The sequence below is a fragment of the Gopherus evgoodei genome, chromosome 2 (genome assembly GCF_007399415.2).
Source record: "Gopherus evgoodei ecotype Sinaloan lineage chromosome 2, rGopEvg1_v1.p, whole genome shotgun sequence".
Lineage (NCBI taxonomy): Eukaryota > Metazoa > Chordata > Testudines > Testudinidae > Gopherus > Gopherus evgoodei.
Genome location: NC_044323.1, coordinates 279899087 through 279919834, shown reverse-complemented (window position 1 = coordinate 279919834; position 20748 = coordinate 279899087). Strand labels below are relative to the sequence as shown.

General features: G+C 42.1%; 1 protein-coding gene across 3 annotated transcripts in view; it reads left to right on the top strand.

The window, feature by feature from the left end:
- Window positions 1–241: 241 nt before the first annotated feature.
- Window positions 242–20748, top strand: part of ASAP1 (ArfGAP with SH3 domain, ankyrin repeat and PH domain 1) — a 376577-nt gene continuing 356070 nt past the window's right edge. For all 3 annotated transcript variants that reach the window (XM_030553834.1, XM_030553836.1, XM_030553832.1), the window contains exon 1: window positions 242–385. The gene's annotated coding sequence lies outside the window, so the exon portion shown is untranslated. The remainder of the gene's footprint in view (window positions 386–20748) is intronic.

The following is a 20748-nucleotide window of genomic DNA, read 5'->3' as shown; positions in this document are numbered from 1 at the left end:
TCAGAGATCATCTCCTGGATGGAGCTCTAGAAATGCCAAGGAATATTGCGTATCACTTTTAGCTACACTCCTACTTCGAAAGTTTCCCTACAGAATCCACTGATTCAACTATTTCAAATTCTGAATTATCTGACTTGGCAAATTGGAATCGGCTTTTCAGAATGTTCTGAGAAGCAAAAATGTGCTCTGTGTCAGTACCAGGAAACAGGGAGCAGTATTATAGTCAATCTGTATGCTGAATGAGTCAGCCACAGCTAAGGCACCTGCTGTGATTTACAAATCTGAATGTACTTGGAGATGCTGGTTTTGCAAACAGATGGATTTTGTAAATCCTGTTACACACAGAAATGTTAAGAGCTTCACAACAGAAAAGGAGCATGTCCATGTAAGTATCAGATCCACTTACCCTTACAAATTTTAAAATTGTGCTTCATTTTACTCAGGCAGAAGATAGAAATAGCATCAGAGGCTAGGCACCCTGCTTGCATTTCTGAGAAGGGTAACTCTCAAGAAATTTAAATTAGTTGATTTCTGCATGTAGCTACAAGAAATAATCAGGAGGCTACGATGAGTGATGTTTGCCTTTAATGATACATCAGTTCTAAAGGATTCTGTTTGCCCAAAATCTAACAAAAGAACCAGTTCTGAGAAAACATAGGGTCTGCATGTGTAAACTGCTTGCTGTGCATTCTCTCAAGCACAGGGCTTTGTTTCCAAAAAGTTCCTGCAAGGTATTGTTTCCACAATATTTAAGCAGCTTAGGGAGAGAAAAAATTGCATAACGTATTTTCTACATGAGCTTCACTTTTTGACATGCATTGAACTCCGTTTGCTTTGTGCATATACAGAATCTCCTACTGCTGCACAGGACAGGGATATGAAAACAAATAAGGAGCAGAGCTGAATTTTTTTATTTATTTTTTTTAATTAAAGGTGGCAGTGGAGAAGGGGGAGCTAGCAACTGGTATTGTGGAAAGACAAAACCCAAATAGAATATATGAAAAATAAATTCAGAGGGGCAGAAATAACATAGTATTTAACAATTTACATACAACATTGCTGGAATACTGCCATTTATCAACACAGGGAGATTGCTATAATCGCAGCATACTTGGCTCTGACCCTGATTACACATACTGTATATGCTGACTATCTTAAATCAACACAAGACGCCAAATACAACAAGGCAGGATTGCACTTTAAGGAGAAAAGAGTACTCTAGAGATCTGTGCACAGGACTTACAGCCTGAAAACCTTGCTTTCTAATCATGGCTCTGCAAATGAAGATGTCTGTGACATCAGGCAAGATGCTTAACCTGTCTGGGCTAGATTATGTCTGGCCCCAGTTTAGGACAGTGGAGACTGGGAATTTGTAAGGAAACCTACCATCTTGTACCCCCATGAAGGGGCTAGCCACAACTGCAGTCCTTCCTCTCATGCTAGGCTAATGGGTGGCACTAACCATCCCAATACGAGAAAGGGTGTAGCCTGGCCATGACCCCATCTCCCTTCTACACCACAGCCAGCAGATCTGACTGGCTGTGGAGGAGATTAGCAGTGGCTGCGCTCCCCTTTTGGTCCACGGGAGCCACCATCCCTAATGGGAGCTAGTGGCTGAATGGCAGAAACAAGCCCTTACTTCCCCTCCTGTAAGGTGGGTATGAGACCTACATACTTGCCGCTGGTGTTGGGAGAATCAGTTAGTTCATGCTTGAAAAGTGTTACGTATTGTACACCCTAGCTGTTGTTATTAGAAGTGCATTATGTGAGTAGTTAAAATATCATTATTGCTAATGGGATTTATCTGGGTATATCTCCCATGTGGAATTCTCTTAGAAAAAGAAGTGATCAACTTTTTGGCTTATGTTCCCAAAGATAAACATGTCTGCTCCTATATTACTAACTACACAGCTTGTAGCCGTGTGGTACTAGTAATGGAAGTTGAACAAATGTCTAGCATGAGTGAACACAGTTTTAACTCGAGTAATTGTTTTCATGATCTCCCCCCCTCTCTCCCCGCAACTAGTAAGACAAGTATTTTGTTGTCAGACCAGTCCTCTAAAAAGCAGCAATTGTTCAATTAGCACTTAATGGCTGGAGCTCATTTCTTCTTCCAATCATTAAAAGCATGTTATTCTGCTAAGATCATATCGATAATTTTGGAATGTACATGCAGGTGGGAGGGGGAAAAAGCATCCTATCCAGGCATTCATTTATATCCCACAGCTCAGGCAAAATGGACCTGTCAAAAATCTTACACACAGGAACTTTCTTACTGAATGGGGCAGAGAACAGGGACCCCAGTAACAAATGGAAGTGGGGGGCTAGAACTGGCATCCATTTTCCTAGGAGACACAGGGCTATAGAGACTGAGACTACCTGACAAGGAAGCTGGGCCTTGCAGTTGAGTCTCTGGGAAATAATTCTATCAAAGCAGCATATGGTACCACGTACAGTTGGTGCACACACATAGCAAACATTCTGCTTACTGTACTATACTAATCTTCCACTCTCAGGGCCAAAGGTTAGTCTCATGGATAAAGCCAAAGTAGGTGGTTTTTGAGCATGGGACCTCTGGAGGTATTGGGATGGAAGAAATTCTCTCCCACCACCACCCTAGTCCAGATGTGGAAGGTATGGAACATGACTGCAGCCCACTATGTGGCCACTAAAGATGTGTTTTGGCCAGTGGATTCATGGAAGTAAGAATTAATTGGCAAAACCTCCTCCACTTCCATGGTTCAGCCAGCCCCCAGCTCTCTTTCCACAGCACCTGACGGTGCTACTGCAGAGCAATGCTGCAGGCAGAGGAGTCGAAGCCCTTCTGCATGGTTTCTGCAGTCAGGGCCCCATAAGCACAGCAGAACCAAATCTGTTTCACGGCCTTTGAGGACTTCTTCAGCATTTCCCTGGGACAGAAGATTTTGCCACCAATCATTCTAAGGTTCTGGTGTTGCAGACACTATGACTAGGGATTTTCAAATGTGCCCAAGGGATTAAATGTCCAGCTCTAATTGAATCTTGGAGTTGGGACCTAACTCCTTTAGTCAACTTTTAAGATCTCAGCCTATAACAATATAGGCTTCCCTCATACCACTGTATCACATCACCAACATTCCAAAGCACTGTGTGAATTAATCTGCACAAGCTAACAGACTTCACAGCCAGCTCATAGCAACAGATGTGTCCCATTGCACTATACATGCAGGCTTTGTGCCAGGACCATTGCAGAGGGCATTTCTTTATGGTTCTTGTTCTGTAGATAAAACAAATTACAAATGTGAATAATTATTCACCTGGCACTCAACAGGATCAAATGACTTTCGATATATCAACAGTTAGCCTCCATCTGTTACTAATGATCCCAATTACTGTTATCATAAACAGAACCCAATCAACTTATAATATTCTCTGAGTCACTGTTTTCTTTTTCTTATATCACATCCCTATTGCGCTACATTTAATATGTCTAACCAGAAAGTCATGCTTTGTTACTAAGCAGATCATCTCACTGTGATGCCAGCTATCTAAGAATCAGGAGTGGATTCAATGCTTTGGTTTTGAGATTAGTGAACATCAGGGGCACTATGGAGGTGGCATGATTGGAGGGCAAAGAGCCTTTTCGTTAACTGACCCATGGAAGCGCACTTGCTCTCCTGGGCTTACAGAGGCTCCTGCAGCCATGTTGCTATGTGGAATGAATGGCATAGAGATGACAGAGAGAGAGGAGACAGGACCCCATTATTATAGCAATAGGCAGTTGCACTGACTTGGATGTAAAGATGGGGCCTGAGTCAAGGAGTTTGAGTCTGGAGTCAGATCCAAAGCAGAACTTTCTCAGAGTTCAGGCCTCTTCAGATTTGGGATTTCTCTTTGATCCATTATAGGTTTGGGTGGAAAATTCCAGTTTGGACCAGAATTCCCCCAATATTTAAGGGTGTGGATACTGCTTGGATACTATGTGCTACTTATGATCTGTCTCCACTTGGCAGGTGGTGAGCTGAGACTGCTGCTTATTGGGCAAAAGAAGCAAATTTTACTGTTAATTACTTCCCCCCACACACACCTTGTTGGCTTGTATCATCCACCTGTTGCATCTTGTCATTATCCTGATTGCAATTTTATTGGTGCAAGGCCTGTCTTTTTTACTATGTTTTTGAACAGTATTTAGCAAAATGTGGCCCTGATCTTGCATTGAAGGCCCAGCACATTACTATAATGATGATTCATAATGATAGTAGTACTTGGTGGAGGAAGGAATTGGATGGATTCCAGACAACAGGAAGTCAATTTTTTTTTTAAATTATCCTATCAGAATCATTTTATTTCTGATCGTTTATCTCCTATTGCCATTATTCTTCTGTTTAGATGCATTGGAAGGGGTGCTGGTGCGTGGGACTTGTAGCCAATTAGTGACAGTGTGTTACATCATTGAATTATCTCGATCTAAAGCATCTAGATTCTTTCTTATGCTGATTGCTCAGTGACCTCCTGATGCAAAGCCCAATCAAGTCAACAGAGACTGACTTCAGCAAGCTTGGGATCGGGCCCTCATGAGTTAGATCATGCAGCCCTTCCATTAATGAGCGCGTGCACACTGAAGTAGCCACCTTTAAATTAATGGGACTGTGTGTGTGATAAAGTGTGTACCTGAAAGAGTAAAGCTTGTGCAATATAGCCCTAAATGACTTAAGTAAGAATTTTTTAAAATTGTCATAGATATAGTATATTAAAATTAAATGACCAAATGTTGATTCCTAAATTGTGCATGTTAAAAAAAAAATCATAATGGCCCCAATCCAGCAAAGCGCTTAAACACATGTTTAATTTCAAGCATAAGAGCAGTCCCATTCTCTTGCTTAAAGTTAAGTACATGATTGAGCATTTTTCTGGATCAGGACCTATATGTGCAAATAAGCAGCTACACGTGCAGCTGTATACTTTGTATGCACAGTTATCTGCTTGTGCTCTTGCACGCATATTTTGCACTCACAAATGATCGCACCCACCATTATTATTTTTTTAACCTTTGGCCAAATTTTGCTTTCTGCTTCATAGAAGCAATCTCCACTTACTTTAATGGGAGTCTCACCCTTGTAACTGAGAGCAGAATTTGACCCTGTGTCAGCTGATTCGGGCTTGTGAGGTTTGAGCTGCAGAGATATTTAATTGTGATTATAGACATTCAGGCTTAGGCTGGAGCCTGGGTTCTGAAGCCCCTCAAGGAGGGAGGGTCCCACGGCCTGGGCTCCAGCCCATGGCTGAATGTCTCCACTGTAATTAAACAGCTCCACAGTCCGAGCCCCATGAACCCAAGTCAGCTGACACAGGCCAGCTCTGAGTGTTTAATTGCAGTGTACAAATACCCTCAGAGTCTAATTTAAACTGACTAATGCAAGGGAAATTGAAAGCTAAGTCTGATGATCTACTGTATGCACGACAGCAGAGTTTAAATAAACAGTGCTTTAGTGCAGGGACAGGCGATATGTTTGGAAATTTGGGCAGGCTCTTTCTGCCATCTGTGTTTTGTTTCTGAATCCAGTTCTATCATAACAATTAAGCGCTTTGGTTTTTCAACCACACCATGTGGCAGCTAGTTTCTATCCAGGACTCCTTTTTCTGAGAGGTTAAGTATGTAAATATATTAGTTGGAGTTTTTTTAAGTCAAATAGAGCAGGATACTTACAGAGCCATACATGTACTGTAGATTCCATTGTAGCAAACGTGTACAAAGGAGTGAAGATCCTCAGATGTACCATACTACAAAAATATCCACTCCGGTTCAGAAAAGCAGCCTATTCAGATCATTTAAGCACTGAAGCATTTAACTCCCACTGAACTGGACTTAATTACATACTTAAATGTAAGCATATGTTTAGTGGAGTAGATAACGTATACCCTTGAATAAATCCTCCCCTACCTAATGTGATTGTCTGAACTGTGTGCTCCTCCACACCTGCTGGCTTTCCCTCAGCCCTTAGGGAAAGTCCTCAAGGACTCTTTTAATTTTACATACCAGCAATCTGGTTCCATTTCGCTTTAGGTAGAGCCCATCTTTCCTGCACAGGCTGCTCCTTTCCCAAAAGGCTCCTAACTTCCTAGTCAATATAAATCCCTCCTCCAACCACCATCGTCTCATCCATGCATTGAGACCCTGCAGTTCTACCTGTCTACCTGACCCTGCATATAGAACTGGAGGAATTTCGGAGAATGCTACCATGGAGGTCCAGGCCTTTAATCTTTTACCTAACAGCCTAAATTTGGCCCCCAGGACCTCTCTCTTACCTTTCCCTATGTCATTGGTACCTACATGACCACCAGCTTCTCCCCAGCATTGCACATAAGTCTATATAGATGTCTCAGGAGGTCCACAGGCAATTCATCATGTGGTTTTCCTGGTCATCACAAACCCAGCTTTCTATATTTCTAATAATCAAATCCCGCATTACTATTACCTGTCTCTTCCTAATGACTGGGGTATCCTCAGTGCAAGAGGATGTTGTGACACCATCTTGAAGGAGGGTCCCAACTACGGAATTATTTCCTTCTGCTCCAGTTTGATGTTCTCCTTCCTTGAGATTTTCATCCTCCTCAACAGTGGAGTCTGTCAGACTGGAGGTGAGATCGCTCTGCTGTGTCCCTGAAAGTCTCATCTATGTACTTCTGTCTCCTTAGCTCTTCCAATTCAGCCACTCTGGTCTCAAGACTCTGTCTCTGAGGGCCATGAGTTGCTTGCACTGACTGTGCACATATGCCACCTGCCTACAAGGCAGGCAATCATAACTGCTGCATTCAGTGCAATAAACGGTATAGCCCTCACCCTGCTCTGCCATAAAGACATGAAGGTCCATGGAAAGTGGCAGTTGGAGCAATTAAGGCATTTCAAAAGAGACAAAAATACAGATTTAGATTGCTCTCCAGCACTCTGACCCAATCTGGGAGACATGGAAAGAAAGACAGCTTCTGTCAGGAAGAGCACTGTGGGTTTTGTTAATTTATAGTCTGTCTTTCTTACTGAAAAATTCCAGAGTGCTTCAGAACCTATAGGGGAGGGATTTGCAAAGGCACACATGGCAGCTGGGTGCCTAAATCCTATTTACTTCCATTGGGAGTTAGGAATCTTACCATAGATCTAAGAAATCACCAAAAGTGTCCTACCAGTGAACAGCCCAACAGTTGCACAATGAGAAGTACTCTTACAAAATGCCTCATTCTGAGTTCTCAAACATCTATACAGAGCAGACAGGAAATTACAGTTGCATCTGACTGGAGAGGAAGGATGATCCAGGGATTAGGACAGTAGTCTGGAAGTTGGGAGACCAATTCCCTGCTCTGCCGCAGTCTTCCTGTGTGACTTTGGGCAAGTCACTTAGGGCTAGATTCACAAAGAAACTTAGGCTCCTGGAAAATCACTGAGATTCGCAAAGCCTGAGTTTGGCGACTGGGCTCCTAATACAATGAACGGAAAGAAATATGCACCTTAGACTGGGATTCACAAAAGTCAACACTGTAGGTAGAGCCTCGCCTTAGCTAGCCAATGGGAGAAGCCAAGCTGAGGGGGGAAGTGCCATGCCCACCCCCACCCCTTTCTTGGAGACCAGCACCTCAGTCCAGGCTGCAGAGAGGCATCTTCTGTGTGGGATTTTCAGCTGCAAACCCTCTCGTGGTCATTTTAGCAAGAAGCCAGCAGCGGCGGCATTCCCTCCCATTGTAACATTTGGAGCAATATTTAGTTACACACCCAGGTCATGGGAGACTGCCAGTTCAAGCCCCTTTCCACCTGAGGGGGAGAAGGGATTTATTCCCTCTCTGGTGAGAACCTATCTACTAAGCCACAGGATAGTCTGATGTGGGGCTCCCTCACTCTCTCCTGCTGAAGCTGTTCCTTGTGCATAGCTAATTTTAAAAAGTCATTGTAGCAGGAGGGCTGGCTCCTGGGTCTCCCACCTCTTAGGGCAAGTCAAGCTCCTGCTTGTGTTCTCTCTGCCGCAACGATCCTTTCATTAGTTAATCTGCAGTGGAACAGCTTCAGCGGGAGAGACTGAAGGAGCCCCATCTCAGAACAATCCATAGCCCAGTGGCTGGGGCACTTACCTCTGAAGTGGCAGCTCCCTGTGCAAATCCCTTTTCCCCTTCAGCTGGAGAGAGGGACTTGAATCACGGGTCTCCTGCATTCCAGGTTAATGCCCTAACCACTGGCTAGATGTTCTCCTCCTCCACTGTTTTATGCAAGCTTCTCTGTAGGGGGCCAATCCAGCAAGGGAGGTCTAAGCACGCTAACTGGATCGGGCCCTATAGGCAAGCTAGGTGGAAGAATGTTTATCTTCCCCTAGTTTGTGCATTTCTCTGGGGTGCAGGTGTCGGGAAGTCTGATGTGGGGCCGCAGTGTAGGTGCTCAGAGGCAGAAACATAGGAAATTTTGACTGCAAAAATGTAGGTGCTGAATCAGTTTAGCCACCTACAAGATTCTGGGGCTGCTGAGTGGAGGCTTTTTGAAAACCAGGAGGTCCTGAGTCTGCAATTTAGGCACCTACAGTGTCAGTTAGGCATCCAAGTCCTTTTCTGTATCTGACCCTGTGTCTCATTTCTCACCTGTAAAATAGGAAGAGTAGGCACTTCTCTACCTCACTGGAGTGTTGGGGGGATGAATACATTAACAGATTCTGAGGTGCTCAGGCACCACAGCAAGGGAGGGTCACATAAGTACCACAGATAACTCTGAAGGAGCTTCAAAGCAAGCTGCATTTAATTCAATGTATTGGTTACCGAACATCTGACAATCTCCCACTCACACCCTTAACTCTGTGAGTCAAAGGGTATTTTAGGGACGTAAGAAGGGCTCCTTCAAAAATAGCTCTGCCTTACTGGAGAACGAAGAATAAATTACAAAGGAAAGAAAAACTTCCTTACAGAAACTAATGTTGCATTTATTTTGTAATCTACAATGAAATCCAAGTGGGCTGCAAAGAACCCTCTCTCATATGACATCTTAACATCCGTTACCTCTCAGGTTAGTGGTGCGTTTGAATGCCACTTTAGCCATTAACAACTCGCATTTTCAAAATGTGCTAATTTCTTCCCTTTTGCTGTCGAGCAACTGGGCACAGAACTCACTGGCAGCCGTGTTAATTTTAATAAAAACTATTGAACAAACACATGTTCATCTTATCCCTTTATTTTATTAATATTTATCTTCAATAGCCCCAACAATATGCCAGGCACTTTCCAAAGAAAGAAGGCGCAGTCTCTACCCTGAAGAGCCATTGGTCTCTTTCAGACCCTTTGCAATAGTGTGATCTCAGGGTATCACAAACCTAACCACTGTCACCAATTGCAAATTTAAAGGTAATTTTTATATTTTCCCTTTTTTCCCCAGTAAAACACCATTTCTCTTCAAGAAGGAGCTGTATTTCTTCCACTGCAATTGGGCAGACTGGAGCAAAATTCCCTCCCTGATAGGACTATTTATCTTCAATTCCTGTCCCAAGGTATTCTGTTGTGTTGGCTGCCCTGTTAAACAGCTATTGCATTCTTCCTCCTTTGCTATGGTGGATGAAGTAATCCCTTTAGAAGTAAGTGTAAAGCTTATTTTGGGAGCCTATAAAATAAAAGGTGCTAAACAAAATTAATATTTATAGCTGAATGCTCATTTGATCCAATTCCACCTAGCTCCATTGACTTCAATGGAACAGTGCCAGTTTACACCAGCTGGGGATTTGACTCACAGCCTTTATTAATTATTGTACCTATTCAGTCACCAAGAATACAGTCAGCACATAGTATGGAGAAATCTATCTGGTTGATGTTGAAGGTGTTTGCATGTCTCGACTCAGGGAATGTCACATGAGTGATTTAAATGCTATTGGCTAGTGCAAGCTAGTCTGTGTGTTCTAAGACAGATGCAGTGATCCTGAGGGACCGTGTGAGGGAGTGAACAAAGACACATCCAAAGAGTAGAAATGGCTGTCCCCAGTCAATGAGGATGATGGTTATACTGGCACTGTTTAACACAGGCTGAGGCCCTACTCCTTTGTTTGGAACCTTGCACAGATTATAGAAGGATTTGTCAGACTTCATGCCAAATAAATGTTTATTCACAGAAACCATTTTTTGTTTGGTTGCAAGGCTCTAGCTGGTATTTGTGTCTGGGCAGAGCTGATGAGTTAGTATAAACTGCTTTCTTGGCAGACAATTTGTTTCCAGTCTTTGCTTTACTATTTGGAGGGGAGGCTTAGATTTCTTTTGTTTGACTGTAAAAAGTTGTCAAGGCATCTCCTCCTCTACATCCGCATCCACCCTGTGCCACTCATTGGAAGATGGCAGGGGTTTTCTGGCAGGGAAGGGATGGTACTCATAGAAGAAGCTGACAGTGACTCTTAATGCAAAAGCATCAGTGAGCACACAGGTGAATACATATGTCATTCCATGACTGTATGTTTAGGGAGTGCTTGGGCCCATACAGCCAATGTTGCCTATTCAAACTTCATCTCTCCTCTGTGAAGCAAGGGAAGTGGCTGTATCGTGGAGCTGGAGAGCTTGGTTTGATTAATACATTCTGGCTTTGATCAGCTATGATGTGAAAACAGTCAAATTGAAGTAGATTAGTACCAAACCCAGTTAAAAACCTTCCCTTGGTTTGCTCGTGGCCAGTTCCTGAACTGGAAGCACAGTTTCCCTAAGGGAAGAGAGAGAGAGAGAGGTAGAGGCAGAGAAGTCAGTGATGCAGTAGAGGTGGAGGAGAGAGGCCCATGCATACTTACTGACACAGGGTTTGGTCTTGCAATATGTTGAGCACATCCAAGAGGTTCTGGGGAGTCAACAAGAATGGGGAATGTTTAGGAACCCTTCGGAGTGTCTCAACTCCTGGCAGGTTCAGGCCCAGAGAGAACAGCCTCCCAAATGACAATGGAAGCTACAAAGCTGCCTTGCTTGGGGGTGTGCAGTGACCCGGGAGCAGTTGTTTTGAGAGACCACTTCTGATTTGCCTGGCACATCATTCTGCTCATGGCAGAATGAGTTGATGCTATTTATGGGAAAAACACATGTTAACCTGCAGAAAGTGAAAAACAAAAATGATTTAACCTTAGCTTGCTTGCACGCTTCTGTGGTGCTAGGGGCACTGTTTGACCTCTGGCTCCCTAATCAAGAGAGACCAATTAATATCCTCAGAGGTCAGTGTTCTCAAGTTTAAGTAAAAGAAAGCCTACCCCAACATACCAAAAGCAAATAGGTTTTGTTCTTATGTTTCCTGCTGGCCCCTTCAGCACTCACTGCTGCCATGAAATGAAGCAGCTGGACTCTCTTCAGCTTTCTCTTTTGAAATGTATTTTTCTTTCTTTAGTGCTGGGCATGTCTGGCCCTGTTTCAGGTTTCCTTAGTAGCCCTGCTGCTAACTGTAATGACCCTAATAAAATGTATTTAGAGGCCACTGATACCAAACTGGGAGCAGTTGCAAGTGCTCTGGAGCATAGGATTAAAATTCAAAATGATCTGGAGAAATGGTCTGAAGTAAATAGGATTAAATTCAATAAAGACAAATGCAAAGTACTCCACTTAGGAAGGAACAATCAGTTACAAAATGAGAAACGACTGCCTAGGACAGAGTACTGCAGAAAGGGATCTGGGGGTCAGAAGCAAAATATGAGTCAACAGCGTAACACTCTTGCAAAAAAACCAAACATCCTTCTGGGCTATATTAGCAGGAGTGTTGCAAGCAAGATACATGAAGTAATTCTTCCGCTCTACTCTGTGCTGGTTAGGCCTCAACTTGTCTCCAGTTCTGGGTGCCACATGTCAGGAAAGATGTGGACAAATTGAAGAAAGTCCAGAGAAGAGCAACAAAAATTTTTAAAGGTCTGGAAAACATGACCTATGAGGGAAGATTGAAAAAAATGGGTTTGTTTAGTCTGGAGAAGAGAAGACTGAGAGGGAACATGATAACAGTTTTCAAGTACCTAAAAGGTGGTTACAAGGAGGAGGGAGGTAAATTGTTCTTGGTAATCTCTGAGGATAGGACAAGAAGCAATGGGCGTAAATTGCAGCAAGGGAGGTTTAGGTTCGCCATTAGGGAAAACTTCCTAACTGTCAGAGTGGTTAAACACTGGAATAAATTGTGTAGGGAGGTTGCAGAATTTCCATCATTGGAGATTTTTAAGAGCAGGTTAGACAAACACCTGTCAGGAATGGTCTAGATGATACTTAGTCCTGCCTTGACTGCAGGGGGCTAGATTAGAATACCTCTTGAGGTCCCTTCCAGTATGATTCTATGATTCTTTGATTTGGGGTGCTTTCATTTGTGGATGTCCCACACTGAATCAAATATCTGCTGCATTCTGAACTAGCTGCAAGCAGTGGAGAAGCCAAGCAGAAAGTGAATTACAGTAAACAAGCCTTGTGATCACTAGGATATGAGTGCCATCCCCCCTCAACAAGAGATATTCTCCCTTAGGCCATGCTTCTAGCTACATGCAATGCTCCAATATGCTTTTCAATTTCAATATGGTCTTCAACATATTAAAATGTCTACCAGGATTCATGCAATCTAAGGTGTGAATAAAAAATGGCAGCTTGTGCTACTGTGGCAGGATTTTGTCTCTCCTGAAATGCAGGATCTTAGGGGGCTGTGGTCTGGGGGAAAGTGATAGCCCATTAATCCAAAGTCATTGTTGATTTTAAGATTTGTAAATAGATGAAGCTTTACTGTGTACATATTTGCAGTTTCTCTTGCAGCCCTTGGCTATCAAGGTCCATATACAGCTAGGGATAACTCAGTGGTTTAAGCATTGGCTTGCTAAACCCAGGGTTGTGAGTTCAAACCTTGAGTGGGCCATTTAGGGAACTGGGGTAAAATTCTGTTTGGGGATTGGTCCTGCTTTGAGCAGGGGGTTGGACTAGATGACCTCCTGAGGTCCCTTCCAACCCTATGATTCAATGCTAATACCTACCCACGCATGTGTTGTGTGTGCCTAATAGTCAAGATGGATTATTCACTACCTCTTATACCCACATAGCAGCAAAAGCTAATAATTCTTCATCTCATCTTTGACTGCATAAATTGCATCTCACTATGCCAGCCTTATCCACTACTTCCTAGGGAGGATGCAATCCCAGGACAATGCAGGTGTTTCCATCACTGGAATTTTGCCAGAGGTTTCCTGCCAGCAAAGGCTGCTGAGGGGATGCACTGAATTAGCACCTCCCCTGGCCATCTAGCACTGCCCATGTTTCAAAGTTTGCAGGTCGACTTTCCATTGCCTGCAGTCCTGTGTACTAACCCAGCATAAGCCTGGACTGAGCCTAGCCCATACACTGAACTACCCACAACAGAAAGCATGTTATTCCAGAAGGGCTTTATTTCCACACTTTGTGGAAATTTCAGTCTGAACTCTGTGCCTCAGGTCCATCTCTAGGTTTGTAATAATTTAAGATATTCTAGCTAAATATCTATATGCTTCATCATTTCTCTGACTAACCGAATGAACACCATTGTGGTTAAGGGCTACTTTGAACCAATTGTACTGCAGTATGCAAGTAAGCTGCTGGAAGAAACATTAACAGTCCATTTGGCAATACAACACTGCAGTTTCAAAACTCAGCAATCTCACATGTAGAGCTAGTCAGAAAAAACATCTGTGGAAGAGTTTTTCATTGGAAAATGCAGTCCCATTGAAATCAAAATGCTTCACAAAATCATGTTGATTTAGCAAAAGTTTTGTTTCAGAAAAACAAGAGGGAAAAGTTCCAACAGTATCAGCATGTTCTACTTTGACATTTTCAGAATGAAACATTCCATTTTTTCCTTTTGAAACTACTTTTCATTTCAATTTTTCTATATTTTGGTTTATATTATAGATTACAGTACAAAATAAAAAAGTCAAAATGGAAACATTTTGATCAAGCAAAAAAATCTGAATTTTCTTTGGCTGAGCGTTTTGAAATTTTGGGGTTATGTTCTGAATCGGAACAAAGACAGATTTTGAAATCTTGAAATCCTCTATGGCATGGAGTTTCTCTTCTCTTGTTCTACATACAAGGCTCTTTTAACATTTCCATATAAAGACTTCCTGATATACAAAACTTTTGATTAACTTCCTGTTTGTAAGAAGAATTGGTGTGTGTTATCCTCTGCTTTACTGATACACAGATAGGTGTACTTAATCCTGCCCCCGTGCTGGGAAGGATGGACTAGATGACCTCTTGAGGTCCCTTCCAGCCCTACATTTCTATGATTCTATACAGGACAGGACTTTGCTGGCACATACAATAGCACAAACTTCTCTGTAACACCTTTCACCTTAGCATTCCCTACAAACATTAATTGCTTTCCTGGCATTCTCTCCTACATCTATGTATTCAGCATAATCAGTTAACGCTATTTCAGTTAAATACTGGTATTAATTCCTATAATGCAGGTTGTTGAGAAATGCTGCTGGCTCCTGGGGCTTGGTTAATTTATTTTTAAAATACACAGTATCCACGTCCTTCGTATAATTCATATCTTAAGTGAATTTATTATGTAAGAATGATGGTATATTGACTGGTCTGTGGAATGGAAACTAAGGGCCAGACCTTTAGTTGGTGCAAATCAGTGTAGTTTCATTGAAGTCCCCCAGACACGACCCTTGCTTTACTCAGATGCCTCTCTTAACTCTGACTTGTATGGCGTAGTTGCTCTTCTGCAAACTAGGAAAGATAACTATCCTAAACAGCCCACTGCTTACCTCCTAATACATGTGAGCTATATTTTTTTTCAGGGCCTGATCCACAGCACATTGAAGTCAATGGAAAGTCTAGCATTGATTTCAGAGAGCTTTGGAGCAGGCCTTTAGACCGTGATTCAGCAAAGCACTTAAACGTGTACTTATCTTAAGCACATGCTTAAAGTTCCATTGACCTGAATGGGACTTAAGAGTAGGCTTTGCTGAATGGCATATGTTTAAGTGCTTTGCTGGATCACAGCTTGAGTGCAGTGGTTAGAATATCAAAAATTGAGAAAGGATTTGCTCTAAGTGACACTGCCAATAATAAAAAAACAAGGAGGCACTGTAGAGACTAACAAATTTATTTGGGCTTAAGCTTTTGCGAGCTAGAACCCACTTCATCAGCTACATGGAGTGGAAAATACAGTAGCAGGTCTATATACATAGTAGATGAAAAGATGGGATTTGTCTTACCAAGTGGAGGGGGTCAGTCTAACAAGACAATTCAATTAAAAATAGAATACCAAGGGGGGAAAAAATCACTTTTGTAGTGGTAATGAGGGTGGCCCATTTCAAATAGTTGACAAGAAGGTGTGAGTAACAGTAGGGGGAAGTTAGTATGGTAAATCTTTCCTGGTTAATGTTCTTGGTGCATCCCAGTCTGTCACACATAAGAGCCATAATTCTACGTGCAGATACTGTAGTTAACCTGCCACAATCCCCCATGGAAAAGTCTTGTAGAATTTAATAGAAAATTATAACTTGAATTAGACCTGAGGAAGAACTCTGTGCAACTTGAAAGTTTGTCTCTTTCACCAGCAGAAGTTGATCCAAAAAAGATATTACCTCAACCAACTTGTTTCTCCAAAAACCTTTCTATAGATTTTTTTTAAACCAACCTATATTTATAATAGAAATTATACCCTGGTACAGAATTCTATAGAATGAAAACGATCTCTATTAAATTCAATAAGTTTTTTCCATAATTTCTATACTCCACTCCCATCTTTAGAACCTCATGGTCTCATCCCTATTAAATTCTGTAGCGATTTTCCGCAAGGGTGATCTGCCAGTTATTTCTGTTTAGTTAATGACTGTCCAGCTAGGTAGAGAATATCAGTTTATTCTGGCACCAATGGGGCAAGAATTTGAAGTCACTTAGGAACTAAAATATAGAGTTCAATTATTTACATCTCGTGTACACAACTGTATCCGAAAAACTGTATGTTTCATAAGAGAGAGATGAAGGTATTGTAGTTTGTTTTAAATTTTCTCATTTGATTTTTTCTTTTCTGCTTTTTTAAATTAAACAAATGAGCAAACAGTTCTAGCCAAAACAGAAATCTGTTTCAAAATTATCATGATTGTGCCAAACTGGGAGTCCTGGAGTGTTTAGCTCCACGTTTTGATTCAGACCCATTTCTAACCAAGATTTATTTGTATGAGTATAATTGAACTTTCAAATTACTAAAAGCCATCAGAGAGGTTAACAGAGCCTAAATTTTGCATATGCCTAAGGTGTATATGCAAGAACATTTAGATTAGGTATTGGCGCCTGCTGTTGCCAAACTAGAAAACTAACTGGCCATGTGCTTGTGCAAATACATGAGTGCATGCACATTTATGTATTCACATGTGTAAGCTAGATGCGTACAAATGCATAAATGCCTTTTGCATGTTTCCAGCTTTAAAAATTGAATCCGTTAGCTGGGCTGGTTGATAATGATACTGTAAAATAAAGATCAGATTCAAGAGGAATGTTTATATCCATGTTTGATCACAGCAGTGAGTGGGAAACATCACACTTTTGGAATGGCTATTTCTAGACTACCTCAAAATGCAATGCTTATGATTCAGTGCCTAAGGGTACCCTAGCTAATCTTCCTCTTGCAATTATTAGTTTGAGTAGATCAAAAATATTTTAATATCTTCATGCTGTATGCAGCAGGCATATCTAGAGGGAGAGAAGATACTTGGGCTGCACTGCGAGACTATTACAGTTAATTTTCACAGTTTACTTAATTGTGATGGTCTGTGACATCACCAGAACCACTTGATGGGATTAGAGGCCCCTATAAAATCAAAATCTGGGGTGAAATCCTGGCCCCTATAAAATCAATGGGAGTTTTGCCATTGATTTCAGTTGAGCCAGGAATTCACTCTTGATCTTTATATTTTACAGCCATTTTGCTGCCATCAATTGTATCAGTACAGTAAATTGTGGACAAAAATGATATAACCAACCAAGATGTCACTGTGATGTTATACCCCATATTTGCATAGAAATATGGTTATGATATGAATATGACATAACTAAGATATGCTTTATGCAAGATGGCTCATGTAAGGTATCATTGGAAAGGTTATAATTTACTGAATGTGGTTATCCAATTTGTATGTGTGTATCATTTCTGATTCTAAAGTTAGGAATATTGACTATTACAACAGTGTGTGTATTTGGGAGACCCCCACCAGACAACCAGCCATTACAGCCTTCATGGGCCATTAGGAAGAAGTAATAAGACTGTAAAGATACAACTCTCTCTCCTTTCTGAGAGGCATCCTGGGATGTAGGTGTCACACTACCAGATTAGGTGATAAGGTCATCTGACACAAAATACCACCTTGGACACTGCTAGTACTTTTCCTCTGAAGGAGGCTGGGGATCAAACAAAGGCTTCCCACCTTAGTTAAATCATTTTAAGGTCGGGGAGGGGGTTAATCTGGGCTCTCCTCCATTGCCTACCCAAGAAAAAGAACTGCTGAAAGTATCTGAAGGGACAAAGGAACCAACCTGACAGGAAAGGCAGGGGTGAGTGCAGATTGAGATGGGTCTAGTCTGTAAGAAGAAATAACTGGAACTCCAAGCTACAGAAATTCTGCAACTTGCCTAAAATAACATTTAGGTTGATAAATTACTTCTTGAAACCAGTCTCTTTAAGATCTTAAGCTTAGTATGCATGTTTTGTTTTATTTGCTCAGTAATCTGCTTTGTTCTGTTTGCTGTCCCTTATAATCACTTTTATAGTTCATACATTTGTTTTGTTTATTATTAAATGCAGTTGGTGCAATTTCTAAGTGGGGGGACAAGAAGTTGTGCATATTTCTCTTCACACTGAGGGAGAGGGTAAATTTTTATGAGTTTGTGCTGTGCAGATCTTTCTACACAGTGCAAGACAGTATTATTTTGGGTTTATTCCCCAAAGGGGGTGTGCACATGAGTGCCGGGTGAATCCTCTCACACAGAGCTGGCTTCAGTCTGTGTCTGCAGCTGGGTGTGGTCCTACCTCTGTGTGTGTATGTGTGTGCGCGTGTGTGTGTGTGTGTATGCTGCCAGAAGCCACAGAGCCTAATTCAGCAAAACCAAAAGGCTGAGGGAATCCAGGCTGGTGGAACAGGAGAGGCTCTGTGAAACCCCAGTACATCAGGTGGCATCCCAGAAGGGAGGGTCCAAGCCATCATAGTCACCAGTTAGAATATATAATTACAGAAGATGTTCTAAAATGTGAGACACCAAGGGCTTCATTCTCCACAGCCTTGTACTTTGTGTAGTCATTTTAGTATAGAATGGAAACTGTAATGGATCCTTTATTCTAGCAGTTTTGGCATTCCTGAATTAGTAGGCGATATTTAATCTTGCTTGTCATTGTGATGTGTTTTGCATATATGGTAATTTGTTTTGCATTGTAAATATATATTTTTAAAAATATGAATGCACATAAAATTAAAACTTTAAATAGTACCTTAAAAAGTACTTTTAAAAATCTACTGTTCATACCTATGCCTAAGTGAGGCAGGCATATTGGCAGCTGGAAGTTCACCAAGATTTCAAATAGCCAAAAAATGAATTTAATCATTTCACTCAGATTTCTCTGGCAACCTGCAGAGCCTGCTGTGAAGAAGTCAGACAATGAAATATGGAGTTAAAGTACTGAGCATGAGAAAAGATTTTGCCTAAGGAAAAATAAATGGAATATTCCATATGTAGGTAGTGAATGTCATTTGATTCCATATTTTAGAGGTGACCTAGCACTGCTCCTTCAGGGTGAATGTAATTATCCCATACTCATGGAAAATGCAGAATTCAATGTCTAGTGTGTCTACTCATAATAATATATTTAGCACTTTTACAGTTATTTACATCTTCAAGTATTTTATCACTATGAACACCACTATACATTAAGTCTGTGTAATCTTCATTTTTCAGATGTGTAGACAGAGTTGCTGAGAGTTTAAGAATAAAAGTTTAAAATCGGTCATTGATTATTGGTGCCTAAAATTTGAACTCAAATGACTTGCCCAAAGTTATTCATAGAATTAATGTCAGAGCTAGGATTAGAATTTAAGAGTTCTGGGTCCCAGAATCAGACACTGGTCAACACTGTATTCTTCTAGTAGATGTAATTCCTTTTTAAAAATCCTGTTAGGAACACTGTAGTCACTATTAAGAATATTGATGTAGGCTCCCAACCTTATTAAGAGGTGAGATAGTTGTATATGGGAGAAAAGAGGGTGGTTTCCCACCCTGTAGCAATTTTGGTTGATAAAGATACCAATTTGAGATAGCATTCACCTCATATCATTGCCATATCCCAGACCTCTGGTTTGTCTGTGTTCTATCTGTATTTATACCCTCAACCCCATTGTTTGTTCCTCTACTGAGCTAGTCATAACTCTGCCAGATTTGTCACACCAAACATAGCTGGCTTGAGTCAAGCAGACTGCATCTGCACCCTGATGGTAGCTCCATCGAAGTATGGCAAATAGAGAAGCCAACAACACCTGTAAAGCATCAGGGCTGTTGACTGGAAGGAGTTCCCTCCACCCCCATGCACAATTGGCATGAGTTTGGGGATGGGGTGACCACCTCTCTCTAAAGCACCGGGGATTCTCCACAGTTGGAGAGGGGACACTGGACCTGTAGACTGGTGCCCTGAGGTGGTAAGAGAGTTCCTTTTCTTGGTGCATAGCTGGTGTGTCCTGCTCAGATGCTCAGGGTCTAAGTGATCACCAGATTTGGGGTTTGGAAGGAATTTTTCCCCACGTCAGATAGGCAGTGGCCTTGGGGTTTTCCCCCTTCCTCTGCAGCATCAGGCATAGTTTGCCTGTTGGGGTTACCTGGGTTTACCTGTCCTAATCAGTTCCTTGCCACTGCAGGGGTCCAGGGCATTGGTGGCACCTTCATAGAATCATAGAACTGGAAGGGACCTCGAGAGGTCATCTATTCCAGTCCCCTGCACTCCCTTCCTCTCTCCATGTGGCACACAAATTAGTTTCCTGAGAACTGAAATGTTTTAGTCTAAATAAAGTCTCTAGCCTTAATATAGAGGCATCTGGGTGAAAAGCAATGGCCTGTGACATACAGGAGAGTAAGACTGGATGATCTTATGGTCCCTTATGTCCTTAAACTCTTTGAAACTATGAGCCATACTGCATGTTGAAGGAACATTACCTGAAGGAAATTAGGCCAGTGGCTGAAATCCTTACAACTGAATCATGGCAGCTATTGGCACCGACTTCATGGATGCTCCAGGCTGGAGCACCCACGGAAAAAAAATAGTGGGTGCTTAGCACCCACCAGTGGGCCCTGCTGATTAGCTCCTCTCACTCCCTCCAAGCACCTCCCACCCGCCATAGATCAGCTGTTCAGTGACGGGCAGGAGGTGCTGGTGGGGGGGGGCAGAGCAAGGGCAAGGCATGCTCGGGGTTGGAATGGCGCAGGAAGAGGTAGGACAGGAACGGGCAGATGGGGTGGACTGGGGGCGGGGTCTGGGATGGCACGGGCATCAAGCACCTCCAGGGAAATGAGAAAGTTGGCCCCTGTGATGGCAGCCGAAAAAAACACTCTTTACCTCAAAGAGGCACTGACAGTTGAAATACAGTTTTGGCTCCAAAGTTAAAAGCACTGAAGGAGACATTCGTATTGCAAGGACTTGTCAGGGGCATGAGGAATGAGAGATGAAGGGAAAAGTCAATAAAAAAGATTCAGAAATCCTGTTGCCAACTGACCCAGAGTCCATAGGAATGGCAGTGATGGCTGCCGTTCTGA